The sequence below is a fragment of the Dermacentor variabilis genome, chromosome 4 (assembly GCF_050947875.1).
Source record: "Dermacentor variabilis isolate Ectoservices chromosome 4, ASM5094787v1, whole genome shotgun sequence".
NCBI classification, from domain to species: Eukaryota; Metazoa; Arthropoda; class Arachnida; order Ixodida; family Ixodidae; genus Dermacentor; species Dermacentor variabilis.
The window spans coordinates 139,967,833-139,983,558 of record NC_134571.1 but is presented as its reverse complement, the minus strand read 5'-3'; the positions used below and the strand labels follow the sequence as shown (position 1 = coordinate 139,983,558).

General features: G+C 46.0%; 23 non-coding genes across 23 annotated transcripts; all 23 read left to right on the top strand.

Moving 5' to 3' along the window:
- The first annotated feature begins 266 nt into the window (after positions 1-266).
- Positions 267-385, top strand: LOC142580316 (5S ribosomal RNA). Its single transcript, XR_012827742.1, has one exon. It is a non-coding gene; the product is annotated as a 5S ribosomal RNA (ribosomal RNA).
- A 566-nt stretch (positions 386-951) lies between these two features.
- On the top strand, positions 952-1,070 carry LOC142580850 (5S ribosomal RNA). The gene has a single exon (XR_012827991.1). It is a non-coding gene; the product is annotated as a 5S ribosomal RNA (ribosomal RNA).
- A 563-nt stretch (positions 1,071-1,633) lies between these two features.
- On the top strand, positions 1,634-1,752 carry LOC142580849 (5S ribosomal RNA). The gene has a single exon (XR_012827990.1). It is a non-coding gene; the product is annotated as a 5S ribosomal RNA (ribosomal RNA).
- A 564-nt stretch (positions 1,753-2,316) lies between these two features.
- On the top strand, positions 2,317-2,435 carry LOC142580847 (5S ribosomal RNA). The gene has a single exon (XR_012827988.1). It is a non-coding gene; the product is annotated as a 5S ribosomal RNA (ribosomal RNA).
- Positions 2,436-2,998: 563 nt separating this feature from the next.
- LOC142580846 (5S ribosomal RNA) lies at positions 2,999-3,117 on the top strand. The gene has a single exon (XR_012827987.1). It is a non-coding gene; the product is annotated as a 5S ribosomal RNA (ribosomal RNA).
- A 561-nt stretch (positions 3,118-3,678) lies between these two features.
- On the top strand, positions 3,679-3,797 carry LOC142580845 (5S ribosomal RNA). Its single transcript, XR_012827986.1, has one exon. It is a non-coding gene; the product is annotated as a 5S ribosomal RNA (ribosomal RNA).
- A 564-nt stretch (positions 3,798-4,361) lies between these two features.
- Positions 4,362-4,480, top strand: LOC142580844 (5S ribosomal RNA). Its single transcript, XR_012827985.1, has one exon. It is a non-coding gene; the product is annotated as a 5S ribosomal RNA (ribosomal RNA).
- A 561-nt stretch (positions 4,481-5,041) lies between these two features.
- On the top strand, positions 5,042-5,160 carry LOC142580843 (5S ribosomal RNA). Its single transcript, XR_012827984.1, has one exon. It is a non-coding gene; the product is annotated as a 5S ribosomal RNA (ribosomal RNA).
- Positions 5,161-5,721: 561 nt separating this feature from the next.
- LOC142580315 (5S ribosomal RNA) lies at positions 5,722-5,840 on the top strand. The gene has a single exon (XR_012827741.1). It is a non-coding gene; the product is annotated as a 5S ribosomal RNA (ribosomal RNA).
- Positions 5,841-6,409: 569 nt separating this feature from the next.
- LOC142580842 (5S ribosomal RNA) lies at positions 6,410-6,528 on the top strand. Its single transcript, XR_012827983.1, has one exon. It is a non-coding gene; the product is annotated as a 5S ribosomal RNA (ribosomal RNA).
- Positions 6,529-7,090: 562 nt separating this feature from the next.
- On the top strand, positions 7,091-7,209 carry LOC142580841 (5S ribosomal RNA). The gene has a single exon (XR_012827982.1). It is a non-coding gene; the product is annotated as a 5S ribosomal RNA (ribosomal RNA).
- A 562-nt stretch (positions 7,210-7,771) lies between these two features.
- LOC142580840 (5S ribosomal RNA) lies at positions 7,772-7,890 on the top strand. Its single transcript, XR_012827981.1, has one exon. It is a non-coding gene; the product is annotated as a 5S ribosomal RNA (ribosomal RNA).
- Positions 7,891-8,455: 565 nt separating this feature from the next.
- Positions 8,456-8,574, top strand: LOC142580839 (5S ribosomal RNA). The gene has a single exon (XR_012827980.1). It is a non-coding gene; the product is annotated as a 5S ribosomal RNA (ribosomal RNA).
- Positions 8,575-9,136: 562 nt separating this feature from the next.
- Positions 9,137-9,255, top strand: LOC142580838 (5S ribosomal RNA). The gene has a single exon (XR_012827979.1). It is a non-coding gene; the product is annotated as a 5S ribosomal RNA (ribosomal RNA).
- Positions 9,256-9,821: 566 nt separating this feature from the next.
- Positions 9,822-9,940, top strand: LOC142580836 (5S ribosomal RNA). Its single transcript, XR_012827977.1, has one exon. It is a non-coding gene; the product is annotated as a 5S ribosomal RNA (ribosomal RNA).
- A 562-nt stretch (positions 9,941-10,502) lies between these two features.
- LOC142580835 (5S ribosomal RNA) lies at positions 10,503-10,621 on the top strand. Its single transcript, XR_012827976.1, has one exon. It is a non-coding gene; the product is annotated as a 5S ribosomal RNA (ribosomal RNA).
- Positions 10,622-11,184: 563 nt separating this feature from the next.
- LOC142580834 (5S ribosomal RNA) lies at positions 11,185-11,303 on the top strand. The gene has a single exon (XR_012827975.1). It is a non-coding gene; the product is annotated as a 5S ribosomal RNA (ribosomal RNA).
- Positions 11,304-11,865: 562 nt separating this feature from the next.
- Positions 11,866-11,984, top strand: LOC142580833 (5S ribosomal RNA). The gene has a single exon (XR_012827974.1). It is a non-coding gene; the product is annotated as a 5S ribosomal RNA (ribosomal RNA).
- Positions 11,985-12,549: 565 nt separating this feature from the next.
- On the top strand, positions 12,550-12,668 carry LOC142580832 (5S ribosomal RNA). The gene has a single exon (XR_012827973.1). It is a non-coding gene; the product is annotated as a 5S ribosomal RNA (ribosomal RNA).
- Positions 12,669-13,230: 562 nt separating this feature from the next.
- LOC142580831 (5S ribosomal RNA) lies at positions 13,231-13,349 on the top strand. The gene has a single exon (XR_012827972.1). It is a non-coding gene; the product is annotated as a 5S ribosomal RNA (ribosomal RNA).
- A 563-nt stretch (positions 13,350-13,912) lies between these two features.
- Positions 13,913-14,031, top strand: LOC142580830 (5S ribosomal RNA). Its single transcript, XR_012827971.1, has one exon. It is a non-coding gene; the product is annotated as a 5S ribosomal RNA (ribosomal RNA).
- Positions 14,032-14,595: 564 nt separating this feature from the next.
- LOC142580829 (5S ribosomal RNA) lies at positions 14,596-14,714 on the top strand. The gene has a single exon (XR_012827970.1). It is a non-coding gene; the product is annotated as a 5S ribosomal RNA (ribosomal RNA).
- Positions 14,715-15,275: 561 nt separating this feature from the next.
- LOC142580828 (5S ribosomal RNA) lies at positions 15,276-15,394 on the top strand. The gene has a single exon (XR_012827969.1). It is a non-coding gene; the product is annotated as a 5S ribosomal RNA (ribosomal RNA).
- The last annotated feature ends 332 nt before the right edge of the window (positions 15,395-15,726 follow it).

The following is a 15,726-nucleotide window of genomic DNA, read 5'->3' as shown; positions in this document are numbered from 1 at the left end:
TATTACACGCATGCAGGTTGATAACATCACATAGACGGCAGCACATTCCAAGCCACATGTGCAAGCCGCAGAAAAGCACACACAACGTGTTACGTCCACTCTCCTCTGCACAACTCGCACACGCAATTTTCTCTTTTCTAGCGCAGATCAACAAATTGAAACCGCGTAATGAGACGTTTCCGTAACCCGTAAAGACTATTCATTGTAGCTGTAGAGAGCCGATGCTCCCTTTTAGATACAGGCAGCATCGGAAACCTTCGTTTCTCGCCATCGGCCATACCATGCTGAATACGCCGGTTCTCGTCCGATCCCCGAAGCTAAGCAGCATTGGGCTCGGTCAGTACTTGGGAGGGAGACCACCTGGGAACACTGAGTGCTGATGGCACCTTTCTTTTTAATTTTTTTTTTTGCCTGCACTTCTTTTTTGTTATTATTATTATTATTATTATTATTATTTTAGTTGGCATGTTTTGAATGTAGGCGTAAAGCTGTGGTGAGTGGACGCGCTGGCGAAATATAAACACTCATCATCCGCAGCCTCTCGTGCGTCAACATCGATCTGAACTTCGCGGGCACAAATTCAAAACGACATGAAGGACGTGGCATGATATTACGCGGAGTAATATGGCGACAAGAAGTGTCACTAATCGCGAAAATTGTTCGCATAAACTGCTAACTGCATCGCTATTACACGCATGCAGGTTGATAACATCACATAGACGGCAGCACATTCCAAGCCACATGTGCAAGCCGCAGAAAAGCACACACAACGTGTTACGTCCACTCTCCTCTGCACAACTCGCACACGCAATTTTCTCTTTTCTAGCGCAGATCAACAAATTGAAACCGCGTAATGAGACGTTTCCGTAACCCGTAAAGACTATTCATTGTAGCTGTAGAGAGCCGATGCTCCCATTTAAATACAGGCAGCATCGGAAACCTTCGTTTCTCGCCATCGGCCATACCATGCTGAATACGCCGGTTCTCGTCCGATCCCCGAAGCTAAGCAGCATTGGGCTCGGTCAGTACTTGGGAGGGAGACCACCTGGGAACACCGAGTGCTGATGGCACCTTTCTTTTTAATTTTTTTTTTTGCCTGCACTTCTTTTTTGTTGTTATTATTATTATTATTATTATTTTAGTTGGCATGTTTTGAATGTAGGCGTAAAGCTGTGGTGAGTGGACGCGCTGGCGAAATATAAACACTCATCATCCGCAGCCTCTCGTGCGTCAACATCGATCTGAACTTCGCGGGCACAAATTCAAAACGACATGAAGGACGTGGCATGATATTACGCGGAGTAATATGGCGACAAGAAGTGTCACTAATCGCGAAAATTGTTCGCATAAACTGCTAACTGCATCGCTATTACACGCATGCAGGTTGATAACATCACATAGACGGCAGCACATTCCAAGCCACATGTGCAAGCCGCAGAAAAGCACACACAACGTGTTACGTCCACTCTCCTCTGCACAACTCGCACACGCAATTTTCTCTTTTCTAGCGCAGATCAACAAATTGAAACCGCGTAATGAGACGTTTCCGTAACCCGTAAAGACTATTCATTGTAGCTGTAGAGAGCCGATGCTCCCTTTTAGATACAGGCAGCATCGGAAACCTTCGTTTCTCGCCATCGGCCATACCATGCTGAATACGCCGGTTCTCGTCCGATCCCCGAAGCTAAGCAGCATTGGGCTCGGTCAGTACTTGGGAGGGAGACCACCTGGGAACACCGAGTGCTGATGGCACCTTTCTTTTTAATTTTTTTTTTTTGCCTGCACTTCTTTTTTGTTGTTATTATTATTATTATTATTATTTTAGTTGGGATGTTTTGAATGTAGGCGTAAAGCTGTGGTGAGTGGACGCGCTGGCGAAATATAAACACTCATCATCCGCAGCCTCTCGTGCGTCAACATCGATCTGAACTTCGCGGGCACAAATTCAAAACGACATGAAGGACGTGGCATGATATTACGCGGAGTAATATGGCGACAAGAAGTGTCACTAATCGCGAAAATTGTTCCCATAAACTGCTAACTGCATCGCTATTACACGCATGCAGGTTGATAACATCACATAGACGGCAGCACATTCCAAGCCACATGTGCAAGCCGCAGAAAAGCACACACAACGTGTTACGTCCACTCTCCTCTGCACAACTCGCACACGCAATTTTCTCTTTTCTAGCGCAGATCAACAAATTGAAACCGCGTAATGAGACGTTTCCGTAACCCGTAAAGACTATTCATTGTAGCTGTAGAGAGCCGATGCTCCCTTTTAGATACAGGCAGCATCGGAAACCTTCGTTTCTCGCCATCGGCCATACCATGCTGAATACGCCGGTTCTCGTCCGATCCCCGAAGCTAAGCAGCATTGGGCTCGGTCAGTACTTGGGAGGGAGACCACCTGGGAACACCGAGTGCTGATGGCACCTTTCTTTTTAATTTTTTTTTTTGCCTGCACTTCTTTTTTGTTGTTATTATTATTATTATTGTTATTTTAGTTGGCATGTTTTGAATGTAGGCGTAAAGCTGTGGTGAGTGGACGCGCTGGCGAAATATAAACACTCATCATCCGCAGCCTCTCGTGCGTCAACATCGATCTGAACTTCGCGGGCACAAATTCAAAACGACATGAAGGACGTGGCATGATATTACGCGGAGTAATATGGCGACAAGAAGTGTCACTAATCGCGAAAATTGTTCGCATAAACTGCTAACTGCATCGCTATTACACGCATGCAGGTTGATAACATCACATAGACGGCAGCACATTCCAAGCCACATGTGCAAGCCGCAGAAAAGCACACACAACGTGTTACGTCCACTCTCCTCTGCACAACTCGCACACGCAATTTTCTCTTTTCTAGCGCAGATCAACAAATTGAAACCGCGTAATGAGACGTTTCCGTAACCCGTAAAGACTATTCATTGTAGCTGTAGAGAGCCGATGCTCCCTTTTAGATACAGGCAGCATCGGAAACCTTCGTTTCTCGCCATCGGCCATACCATGCTGAATACGCCGGTTCTCGTCCGATCCCCGAAGCTAAGCAGCATTGGGCTCGGTCAGTACTTGGGAGGGAGACCACCTGGGAACACCGAGTGCTGATGGCACCTTTCTTTTTAATTTTTTTTTGCCTGCACTTCTTTTTTGTTGTTATTATTATTATTATTATTATTTTAGTTGGCATGTTTTGAATGTAGGCGTAAAGCTGTGGTGAGTGGACGCGCTGGCGAAATATAAACACTCATCATCCGCAGCCTCTCGTGCGTCAACATCGATCTGAACTTCGCGGGCACAAATTCAAAACGACATGAAGGACGTGGCATGATATTACGCGGAGTAATATGGCGACAAGAAGTGTCACTAATCGCGAAAATTGTTCGCATAAACTGCTAACTGCATCGCTATTACACGCATGCAGGTTGATAACATCACATAGACGGCAGCACATTCCAAGCCACATGTGCAAGCCGCAGAAAAGCACACACAACGTGTTACGTCCACTCTCCTCTGCACAACTCGCACACGCAATTTTCTCTTTTCTAGCGCAGATCAACAAATTGAAACCACGTAATGAGACGTTTCCGTAACCCGTAAAGACTATTCATTGTAGCTGTAGAGAGCCGATGCTCCCTTTTAGATACAGGCAGCATCGGAAACCTTCGTTTCTCGCCATCGGCCATACCATGCTGAATACGCCGGTTCTCGTCCGATCCCCGAAGCTAAGCAGCATTGGGCTCGGTCAGTACTTGGGAGGGAGACCACCTGGGAACACCGAGTGCTGATGGCACCTTTCTTTTTAATTTTTTTTTGCCTGCACTTCTTTTTTGTTGTTATTATTATTATTATTATTATTATTTTAGTTGGCATGTTTTGAATGTAGGCGTAAAGCTGTGGTGAGTGGACGCGCTGGCGAAATATAAACACTCATCATCCGCAGCCTCTCGTGCGTCAACATCGATCTGAACTTCGCGGGCACAAATTCAAAACGACATGAAGGACGTGGCATGATATTACGCGGAGTAATATGGCGACAAGAAGTGTCACTAATCGCGAAAATTGTTCGCATAAACTGCTAACTGCATCGCTATTACACGCATGCAGGTTGATAACATCACATAGACGGCAGCACATTCCAAGCCACATGTGCAAGCCGCAGAAAAGCACACACAACGTGTTACGTCCACTCTCCTCTGCACAACTCGCACACGCAATTTTCTCTTTTCTAGCGCAGATCAACAAATTGAAACCGCGTAATGAGACGTTTCCGTAACCCGTAAAGACTATTCATTGTAGCTGTAGAGAGCCGATGCTCCCTTTTAGATACAGGCAGCATCGGAAACCTTCGTTTCTCGCCATCGGCCATACCATGCTGAATACGCCGGTTCTCGTCCGATCCCCGAAGCTAAGCAGCATTGGGCTCGGTCAGTACTTGGGAGGGAGACCACCTGGGAACACCGAGTGCTGATGGCACCTTTCTTTTTAATTTTTTTTTGCCTGCACTTCTTTTTTGTTGTTATTATTATTATTATTATTATTTTAGTTGGCGTGTTTTGAATGTAGGCGTAAAGCTGTGGTGAGTGGACGCGCTGGCGAAATATAAACACTCATCATCCGCAGCCTCTCGTGCGTCAACATCGATCTGAACTTCGCGGGCACAAATTCAAAACGACATGAAGGACGTGGCATGATATTACGCGGAGTAATATGGCGACAAGAAGTGTCACTAATCGCGAAAATTGTTCGCATAAACTGCTAACTGCATCGCTATTACACGCATGCAGGTTGATAACATCACATAGACGGCAGCACATTCCAAGCCACATGTGCAAGCCGCAGAAAAGCACACACAACGTGTTACGTCCACTCTCCTCTGCACAACTCGCACACGCAATTTTCTCTTTTCTAGCGCAGATCAACAAATTGAAACCGCGTAATGAGACGTTTCCGTAACCCGTAAAGACTATTCATTGTAGCTGTAGAGAGCCGATGCTCCCTTTTAGATACAGGCAGCATCGGAAACCTTCGTTTCTCGCCATCGGCCATACCATGCTGAATACGCCGGTTCTCGTCCGATCCCCGAAGCTAAGCAGCATTGGGCTCGGTCAGTACTTGGGAGGGAGACCACCTGGGAACACCGAGTGCTGATGGCACCTTTCTTTTTAATTTTTTTTTGCCTGCACTTCTTTTTTGTTGTTATTATTATTATTATTATTATTTTAGTTGGCATGTTTTGAATGTAGGCGTAAAGCTGTGGTGAGTGGACGCGCTGGCGAAATATAAACACTCATCATCCGCAGCCTCTCGTGCGTCAACATCGATCTGAACTTCGCGGGCACAAATTCAAAACGACATGAAGGACGTGGCATGATATTACGCGGAGTAATATGGCGACAAGAAGTGTCACTAATCGCGAAAATTGTTCGCATAAACTGCTAACTGCATCGCTATTACACGCATGCAGGTTGATAACATCACATAGACGGCAGCACATTCCAAGCCACATGTGCAAGCCGCAGAAAAGCACACACAACGTGTTACGTCCACTCTCCTCTGCACAACTCGCACACGCAATTTTCTCTTTTCTAGCGCAGATCAACAAATTGAAACCGCGTAATGAGACGTTTCCGTAACCCGTAAAGACTATTCATTGTAGCTGTAGAGAGCCGATGCTCCCTTTTAGATACAGGCAGCATCGGAAACCTTCGTTTCTCGCCATCGGCCATACCATGCTGAATACGCCGGTTCTCGTCCGATCCCCGAAGCTAAGCAGCATTGGGCTCGGTCAGTACTTGGGAGGGAGACCACCTGGGAACACTGAGTGCTGATGGCACCTTTCTTTTTAATTTTTTTTTTTGCCTGCACTTCTTTTTTGTTATTATTATTATTATTATTATTATTATTATTTTAGTTGGCATGTTTTGAATGTAGGCGTAAAGCTGTGGTGAGTGGACGCGCTGGCGAAATATAAACACTCATCATCCGCAGCCTCTCGTGCGTCAACATCGATCTGAACTTCGCGGGCACAAATTCAAAACGACATGAAGGACGTGGCATGATATTACGCGGAGTAATATGGCGACAAGAAGTGTCACTAATCGCGAAAATTGTTCGCATAAACTGCTAACTGCATCGCTATTACACGCATGCAGGTTGATAACATCACATAGACGGCAGCACATTCCAAGCCACATGTGCAAGCCGCAGAAAAGCACACACAACGTGTTACGTCCACTCTCCTCTGCACAACTCGCACACGCAATTTTCTCTTTTCTAGCGCAGATCAACAAATTGAAACCGCGTAATGAGACGTTTCCGTAACCCGTAAAGACTATTCATTGTAGCTGTAGAGAGCCGATGCTCCCTTTTAAATACAGGCAGCATCGGAAACCTTCGTTTCTCGCCATCGGCCATACCATGCTGAATACGCCGGTTCTCGTCCGATCCCCGAAGCTAAGCAGCATTGGGCTCGGTCAGTACTTGGGAGGGAGACCACCTGGGAACACCGAGTGCTGATGGCACCTTTCTTTTTAATTTTTTTTTTGCCTGCACTTCTTTTTTGTTGTTATTATTATTATTATTATTATTTTAGTTGGCATGTTTTGAATGTAGGCGTAAAGCTGTGGTGAGTGGACGCGCTGGCGAAATATAAACACTCATCATCCGCAGCCTCTCGTGCGTCAACATCGATCTGAACTTCGCGGGCACAAATTCAAAACGACATGAAGGACGTGGCATGATATTACGCGGAGTAATATGGCGACAAGAAGTGTCACTAATCGCGAAAATTGTTCGCATAAACTGCTAACTGCATCGCTATTACACGCATGCAGGTTGATAACATCACATAGACGGCAGCACATTCCAAGCCACATGTGCAAGCCGCAGAAAAGCACACACAACGTGTTACGTCCACTCTCCTCTGCACAACTCGCACACGCAATTTTCTCTTTTCTAGCGCAGATCAACAAATTGAAACCACGTAATGAGACGTTTCCGTAACCCGTAAAGACTATTCATTGTAGCTGTAGAGAGCCGATGCTCCCTTTTAGATACAGGCAGCATCGGAAACCTTCGTTTCTCGCCATCGGCCATACCATGCTGAATACGCCGGTTCTCGTCCGATCCCCGAAGCTAAGCAGCATTGGGCTCGGTCAGTACTTGGGAGGGAGACCACCTGGGAACACCGAGTGCTGATGGCACCTTTCTTTTTAATTTTTTTTTTGCCTGCACTTCTTTTTTGTTGTTATTATTATTATTATTATTATTTTAGTTGGCATGTTTTGAATGTAGGCGTAAAGCTGTGGTGAGTGGACGCGCTGGCGAAATATAAACACTCATCATCCGCAGCCTCTCGTGCGTCAACATCGATCTGAACTTCGCGGGCACAAATTCAAAACGACATGAAGGACGTGGCATGATATTACGCGGAGTAATATGGCGACAAGAAGTGTCACTAATCGCGAAAATTGTTCGCATAAACTGCTAACTGCATCGCTATTACACGCATGCAGGTTGATAACATCACATAGACGGCAGCACATTCCAAGCCACATGTGCAAGCCGCAGAAAAGCACACACAACGTGTTACGTCCACTCTCCTCTGCACAACTCGCACACGCAATTTTCTCTTTTCTAGCGCAGATCAACAAATTGAAACCGCGTAATGAGACGTTTCCGTAACCCGTAAAGACTATTCATTGTAGCTGTAGAGAGCCGATGCTCCCTTTTAGATACAGGCAGCATCGGAAACCTTCGTTTCTCGCCATCGGCCATACCATGCTGAATACGCCGGTTCTCGTCCGATCCCCGAAGCTAAGCAGCATTGGGCTCGGTCAGTACTTGGGAGGGAGACCACCTGGGAACACCGAGTGCTGATGGCACCTTTCTTTTTAATTTTTTTTTTGCCTGCACTTCTTTTTTGTTATTATTATTATTATTATTATTATTATTTTAGTTGGCATGTTTTGAATGTAGGCGTAAAGCTGTGGTGAGTGGACGCGCTGGCGAAATATAAACACTCATCATCCGCAGCCTCTCGTGCGTCAACATCGATCTGAACTTCGCGGGCACAAATTCAAAACGACATGAAGGACGTGGCATGATATTACGCGGAGTAATATGGCGACAAGAAGTGTCACTAATCGCGAAAATTGTTCGCATAAACTGCTAACTGCATCGCTATTACACGCATGCAGGTTGATAACATCACATAGACGGCAGCACATTCCAAGCCACATGTGCAAGCCGCAGAAAAGCACACACAACGTGTTACGTCCACTCTCCTCTGCACAACTCGCACACGCAATTTTCTCTTTTCTAGCGCAGATCAACAAATTGAAACCGCGTAATGAGACGTTTCCGTAACCCGTAAAGACTATTCATTGTAGCTGTAGAGAGCCGATGCTCCCTTTTAAATACAGGCAGCATCGGAAACCTTCGTTTCTCGCCATCGGCCATACCATGCTGAATACGCCGGTTCTCGTCCGATCCCCGAAGCTAAGCAGCATTGGGCTCGGTCAGTACTTGGGAGGGAGACCACCTGGGAACACCGAGTGCTGATGGCACCTTTCTTTTTAATTTTTTTTTTGCCTGCACTTCTTTTTTGTTGTTATTATTATTATTATTATTATTTTAGTTGGCATGTTTTGAATGTAGGCGTAAAGCTGTGGTGAGTGGACGCGCTGGCGAAATATAAACACTCATCATCCGCAGCCTCTCGTGCGTCAACATCGATCTGAACTTCGCGGGCACAAATTCAAAACGACATGAAGGACGTGGCATGATATTACGCGGAGTAATATGGCGACAAGAAGTGTCACTAATCGCGAAAATTGTTCGCATAAACTGCTAACTGCATCGCTATTACACGCATGCAGGTTGATAACATCACATAGACGGCAGCACATTCCAAGCCACATGTGCAAGCCGCAGAAAAGCACACACAACGTGTTACGTCCACTCTCCTCTGCACAACTCGCACACGCAATTTTCTCTTTTCTAGCGCAGATCAACAAATTGAAACCGCGTAATGAGACGTTTCCGTAACCCGTAAAGACTATTCATTGTAGCTGTAGAGAGCCGATGCTCCCTTTTAGATACAGGCAGCATCGGAAACCTTCGTTTCTCGCCATCGGCCATACCATGCTGAATACGCCGGTTCTCGTCCGATCCCCGAAGCTAAGCAGCATTGGGCTCGGTCAGTACTTGGGAGGGAGACCACCTGGGAACACCGAGTGCTGATGGCACCTTTCTTTTTAATTTTTTTTTTTGCCTGCACTTCTTTTTTGTTGTTAGTATTATTATTATTATTATTATTTTAGTTGGCATGTTTTGAATGTAGGCGTAAAGCTGTGGTGAGTGGACGCGCTGGCGAAATATAAACACTCATCATCCGCAGCCTCTCGTGCGTCAACATCGATCTGAACTTCGCGGGCACAAATTCAAAACGACATGAAGGACGTGGCATGATATTACGCGGAGTAATATGGCGACAAGAAGTGTCACTAATCGCGAAAATTGTTCGCATAAACTGCTAACTGCATCGCTATTACACGCATGCAGGTTGATAACATCACATAGACGGCAGCACATTCCAAGCCACATGTGCAAGCCGCAGAAAAGCACACACAACGTGTTACGTCCACTCTCCTCTGCACAACTCGCACACGCAATTTTCTCTTTTCTAGCGCAGATCAACAAATTGAAACCACGTAATGAGACGTTTCCGTAACCCGTAAAGACTATTCATTGTAGATGTAGAGAGCCGATGCTCCCTTTTAGATACAGGCAGCATCGGAAACCTTCGTTTCTCGCCATCGGCCATACCATGCTGAATACGCCGGTTCTCGTCCGATCCCCGAAGCTAAGCAGCATTGGGCTCGGTCAGTACTTGGGAGGGAGACCACCTGGGAACACCGAGTGCTGATGGCACCTTTCTTTTTAATTTTTTTTTTGCCTGCACTTCTTTTTTGTTGTTATTATTATTATTATTATTATTTTAGTTGGCATGTTTTGAATGTAGGCGTAAAGCTGTGGTGAGTGGACGCGCTGGCGAAATATAAACACTCATCATCCGCAGCCTCTCGTGCGTCAACATCGATCTGAACTTCGCGGGCACAAATTCAAAACGACATGAAGGACGTGGCATGATATTACGCGGAGTAATATGGCGACAAGAAGTGTCACTAATCGCGAAAATTGTTCGCATAAACTGCTAACTGCATCGCTATTACACGCATGCAGGTTGATAACATCACATAGACGGCAGCACATTCCAAGCCACATGTGCAAGCCGCAGAAAAGCACACACAACGTGTTACGTCCACTCTCCTCTGCACAACTCGCACACGCAATTTTCTCTTTTCTAGCGCAGATCAACAAATTGAAACCGCGTAATGAGACGTTTCCGTAACCCGTAAAGACTATTCATTGTAGCTGTAGAGAGCCGATGCTCCCTTTTAGATACAGGCAGCATCGGAAACCTTCGTTTCTCGCCATCGGCCATACCATGCTGAATACGCCGGTTCTCGTCCGATCCCCGAAGCTAAGCAGCATTGGGCTCGGTCAGTACTTGGGAGGGAGACCACCTGGGAACACCGAGTGCTGATGGCACCTTTCTTTTTAATTTTTTTTTTTGCCTGCACTTCTTTTTTGTTATTATTATTATTATTATTATTATTTTAGTTGGCATGTTTTGAATGTAGGCGTAAAGCTGTGGTGAGTGGACGCGCTGGCGAAATATAAACACTCATCATCCGCAGCCTCTCGTGCGTCAACATCGATCTGAACTTCGCGGGCACAAATTCAAAACGACATGAAGGACGTGGCATGATATTACGCGGAGTAATATGGCGACAAGAAGTGTCACTAATCGCGAAAATTGTTCGCATAAACTGCTAACTGCATCGCTATTACACGCATGCAGGTTGATAACATCACATAGACGGCAGCACATTCCAAGCCACATGTGCAAGCCGCAGAAAAGCACACACAACGTGTTACGTCCACTCTCCTCTGCACAACTCGCACACGCAATTTTCTCTTTTCTAGCGCAGATCAACAAATTGAAACCGCGTAATGAGACGTTTCCGTAACCCGTAAAGACTATTCATTGTAGCTGTAGAGAGCCGATGCTCCCTTTTAAATACAGGCAGCATCGGAAACCTTCGTTTCTCGCCATCGGCCATACCATGCTGAATACGCCGGTTCTCGTCCGATCCCCGAAGCTAAGCAGCATTGGGCTCGGTCAGTACTTGGGAGGGAGACCACCTGGGAACACCGAGTGCTGATGGCACCTTTCTTTTTAATTTTTTTTTTGCCTGCACTTCTTTTTTGTTGTTATTATTATTATTATTATTATTTTAGTTGGCATGTTTTGAATGTAGGCGTAAAGCTGTGGTGAGTGGACGCGCTGGCGAAATATAAACACTCATCATCCGCAGCCTCTCGTGCGTCAACATCGATCTGAACTTCGCGGGCACAAATTCAAAACGACATGAAGGACGTGGCATGATATTACGCGGAGTAATATGGCGACAAGAAGTGTCACTAATCGCGAAAATTGTTCGCATAAACTGCTAACTGCATCGCTATTACACGCATGCAGGTTGATAACATCACATAGACGGCAGCACATTCCAAGCCACATGTGCAAGCCGCAGAAAAGCACACACAACGTGTTACGTCCACTCTCCTCTGCACAACTCGCACACGCAATTTTCTCTTTTCTAGCGCAGATCAACAAATTGAAACCGCGTAATGAGACGTTTCCGTAACCCGTAAAGACTATTCATTGTAGCTGTAGAGAGCCGATGCTCCCTTTTAGATACAGGCAGCATCGGAAACCTTCGTTTCTCGCCATCGGCCATACCATGCTGAATACGCCGGTTCTCGTCCGATCCCCGAAGCTAAGCAGCATTGGGCTCGGTCAGTACTTGGGAGGGAGACCACCTGGGAACACCGAGTGCTGATGGCACCTTTCTTTTTAATTTTTTTTTTGCCTGCACTTCTTTTTTGTTGTTAGTATTATTATTATTATTATTATTTTAGTTGGCATGTTTTGAATGTAGGCGTAAAGCTGTGGTGAGTGGACGCGCTGGCGAAATATAAACACTCATCATCCGCAGCCTCTCGTGCGTCAACATCGATCTGAACTTCGCGGGCACAAATTCAAAACGACATGAAGGACGTGGCATGATATTACGCGGAGTAATATGGCGACAAGAAGTGTCACTAATCGCGAAAATTGTTCGCATAAACTGCTAACTGCATCGCTATTACACGCATGCAGGTTGATAACATCACATAGACGGCAGCACATTCCAAGCCACATGTGCAAGCCGCAGAAAAGCACACACAACGTGTTACGTCCACTCTCCTCTGCACAACTCGCACACGCAATTTTCTCTTTTCTAGCGCAGATCAACAAATTGAAACCGCGTAATGAGACGTTTCCGTAACCCGTAAAGACTATTCATTGTAGCTGTAGAGAGCCGATGCTCCCTTTTAGATACAGGCAGCATCGGAAACCTTCGTTTCTCGCCATCGGCCATACCATGCTGAATACGCCGGTTCTCGTCCGATCCCCGAAGCTAAGCAGCATTGGGCTCGGTCAGTACTTGGGAGGGAGACCACCTGGGAACACCGAGTGCTGATGGCACCTTTCTTTTTAATTTTTTTTTTGCCTGCACTTTTTTTTTGTTGTTATTATTATTATTATTATTATTTTAGTGGGCATGTTTTGAATGTAGGCGTAAAGCTGTGGTGAGTGGACGCGCTGGCGAAATATAAACACTCATCATCCGCAGCCTCTCGTGCGTCAACATCGATCTGAACTTCGCGGGCACAAATTCAAAAGGACATGAAGGACGTGGCATGATATTACGCGGAGTAATATGGCGACAAGAAGTGTCACTAATCGCGAAAATTGTTCGCATAAACTGCTAACTGCATCGCTATTACACGCATGCAGGTTGATAACATCACATAGACGGCAGCACATTCCAAGCCACATGTGCAAGCCGCAGAAAAGCACACACAACGTGTTACGTCCACTCTCCTCTGCACAACTCGCACACGCAATTTTCTCTTTTCTAGCGCAGATCAACAAATTGAAACCACGTAATGAGACGTTTCCGTAACCCGTAAAGACTATTCATTGTAGCTGTAGAGAGCCGATGCTCCCTTTTAGATACAGGCAGCATCGGAAACCTTCGTTTCTCGCCATCGGCCATACCATGCTGAATACGCCGGTTCTCGTCCGATCCCCGAAGCTAAGCAGCATTGGGCTCGGTCAGTACTTGGGAGGGAGACCACCTGGGAACACCGAGTGCTGATGGCACCTTTCTTTTTAATTTTTTTTTTTGCCTGCACTTCTTTTTTGTTGTTATTATTATTATTATTATTATTTTAGTTGGCATGTTTTGAATGTAGGCGTAAAGCTGTGGTGAGTGGACGCGCTGGCGAAATATAAACACTCATCATCCGCAGCCTCTCGTGCGTCAACATCGATCTGAACTTCGCGGGCACAAATTCAAAACGACATGAAGGACGTGGCATGATATTACGCGGAGTAATATGGCGACAAGAAGTGTCACTAATCGCGAAAATTGTTCGCATAAACTGCTAACTGCATCGCTATTACACGCATGCAGGTTGATAACATCACATAGACGGCAGCACATTCCAAGCCACATGTGCAAGCCGCAGAAAAGCACACACAACGTGTTACGTCCACTCTCCTCTGCACAACTCGCACACGCAATCTTCTCTTTTCTAGCGCAGATCAACAAATTGAAACCGCGTAATGAGACGTTTCCGTAACCCGTAAAGACTATTCATTGTAGCTGTAGAGAGCCGATGCTCCCTTTTAGATACAGGCAGCATCGGAAACCTTCGTTTCTCGCCATCGGCCATACCATGCTGAATACGCCGGTTCTCGTCCGATCCCCGAAGCTAAGCAGCATTGGGCTCGGTCAGTACTTGGGAGGGAGACCACCTGGGAACACCGAGTGCTGATGGCACCTTTCTTTTTAATTTTTTTTTGCCTGCACTTCTTTTTTGTTGTTATTATTATTATTATTATTATTATTTTAGTTGGCATGTTTTGAATGTAGGCGTAAAGCTGTGGTGAGTGGACGCGCTGGCGAAATATAAACACTCATCATCCGCAGCCTCTCGTGCGTCAACATCGATCTGAACTTCGCGGGCACAAATTCAAAACGACATGAAGGACGTGGCATGATATTACGCGGAGTAATATGGCGACAAGAAGTGTCACTAATCGCGAAAATTGTTCGCATAAACTGCTAACTGCATCGCTATTACACGCATGCAGGTTGATAACATCACATAGACGGCAGCACATTCCAAGCCACATGTGCAAGCCGCAGAAAAGCACACACAACGTGTTACGTCCACTCTCCTCTGCACAACTCGCACACGCAATTTTCTCTTTTCTAGCGCAGATCAACAAATTGAAACCGCGTAATGAGACGTTTCCGTAACCCGTAAAGACTATTCATTGTAGCTGTAGAGAGCCGATGCTCCCTTTTAGATACAGGCAGCATCGGAAACCTTCGTTTCTCGCCATCGGCCATACCATGCTGAATACGCCGGTTCTCGTCCGATCCCCGAAGCTAAGCAGCATTGGGCTCGGTCAGTACTTGGGAGGGAGACCACCTGGGAACACCGAGTGCTGATGGCACCTTTCTTTTTAATTTTTTTTTGCCTGCACTTCTTTTTTGTTGTTATTATTATTATTATTATTATTTTAGTTGGGATGTTTTGAATGTAGGCGTAAAGCTGTGGTGAGTGGACGCGCTGGCGAAATATAAACACTCATCATCCGCAGCCTCTCGTGCGTCAACATCGATCTGAACTTCGCGGGCACAAATTCAAAACGACATGAAGGACGTGGCATGATATTACGCGGAGTAATATGGCGACAAGAAGTGTCACTAATCGCGAAAATTGTTCGCATAAACTGCTAACTGCATCGCTATTACACGCAGGCAGGTTGATAACATCACATAGACGGCAGCACATTCCAAGCCACATGTGCAAGCCGCAGAAAAGCACACACAACGTGTTACGTCCACTCTCCTCTGCACAACTCGCACACGCAATTTTCTCTTTTCTAGCGCAGATCAACAAATTGAAACCGCGTAATGAGACGTTTCCGTAACCCGTAAAGACTATTCATTGTAGCTGTAGAGAGCCGATGCTCCCTTTTAGATACAGGCAGCATCGGAAACCTTCGTTTCTCGCCATCGGCCATACCATGCTGAATACGCCGGTTCTCGTCCGATCCCCGAAGCTAAGCAGCATTGGGCTCGGTCAGTACTTGGGAGGGAGACCACCTGGGAACACCGAGTGCTGATGGCACCTTTCTTTTTAATTTTTTTTTTGCCTGCACTTCTTTTTTGTTGTTATTATTATTATTATTATTATTTTAGTTGGCATGTTTTGAATGTAGGCGTAAAGCTGTGGTGAGTGGACGCGCTGGCGAAATATAAACACTCATCATCCGCAGCCTCTCGTGCGTCAACATCGATCTGAACTTCGCGGGCACAAATTCAAAACGACATGAAGGACGTGGCATGATATTACGCGGAGTAATATGGCGACAAGAAGTGTCACTAATCGCGAAAATTGTTCGCATAAACTGCTAACTGCATCGCTATTACACGCATGCAGGTTGATAACATCACATAGAC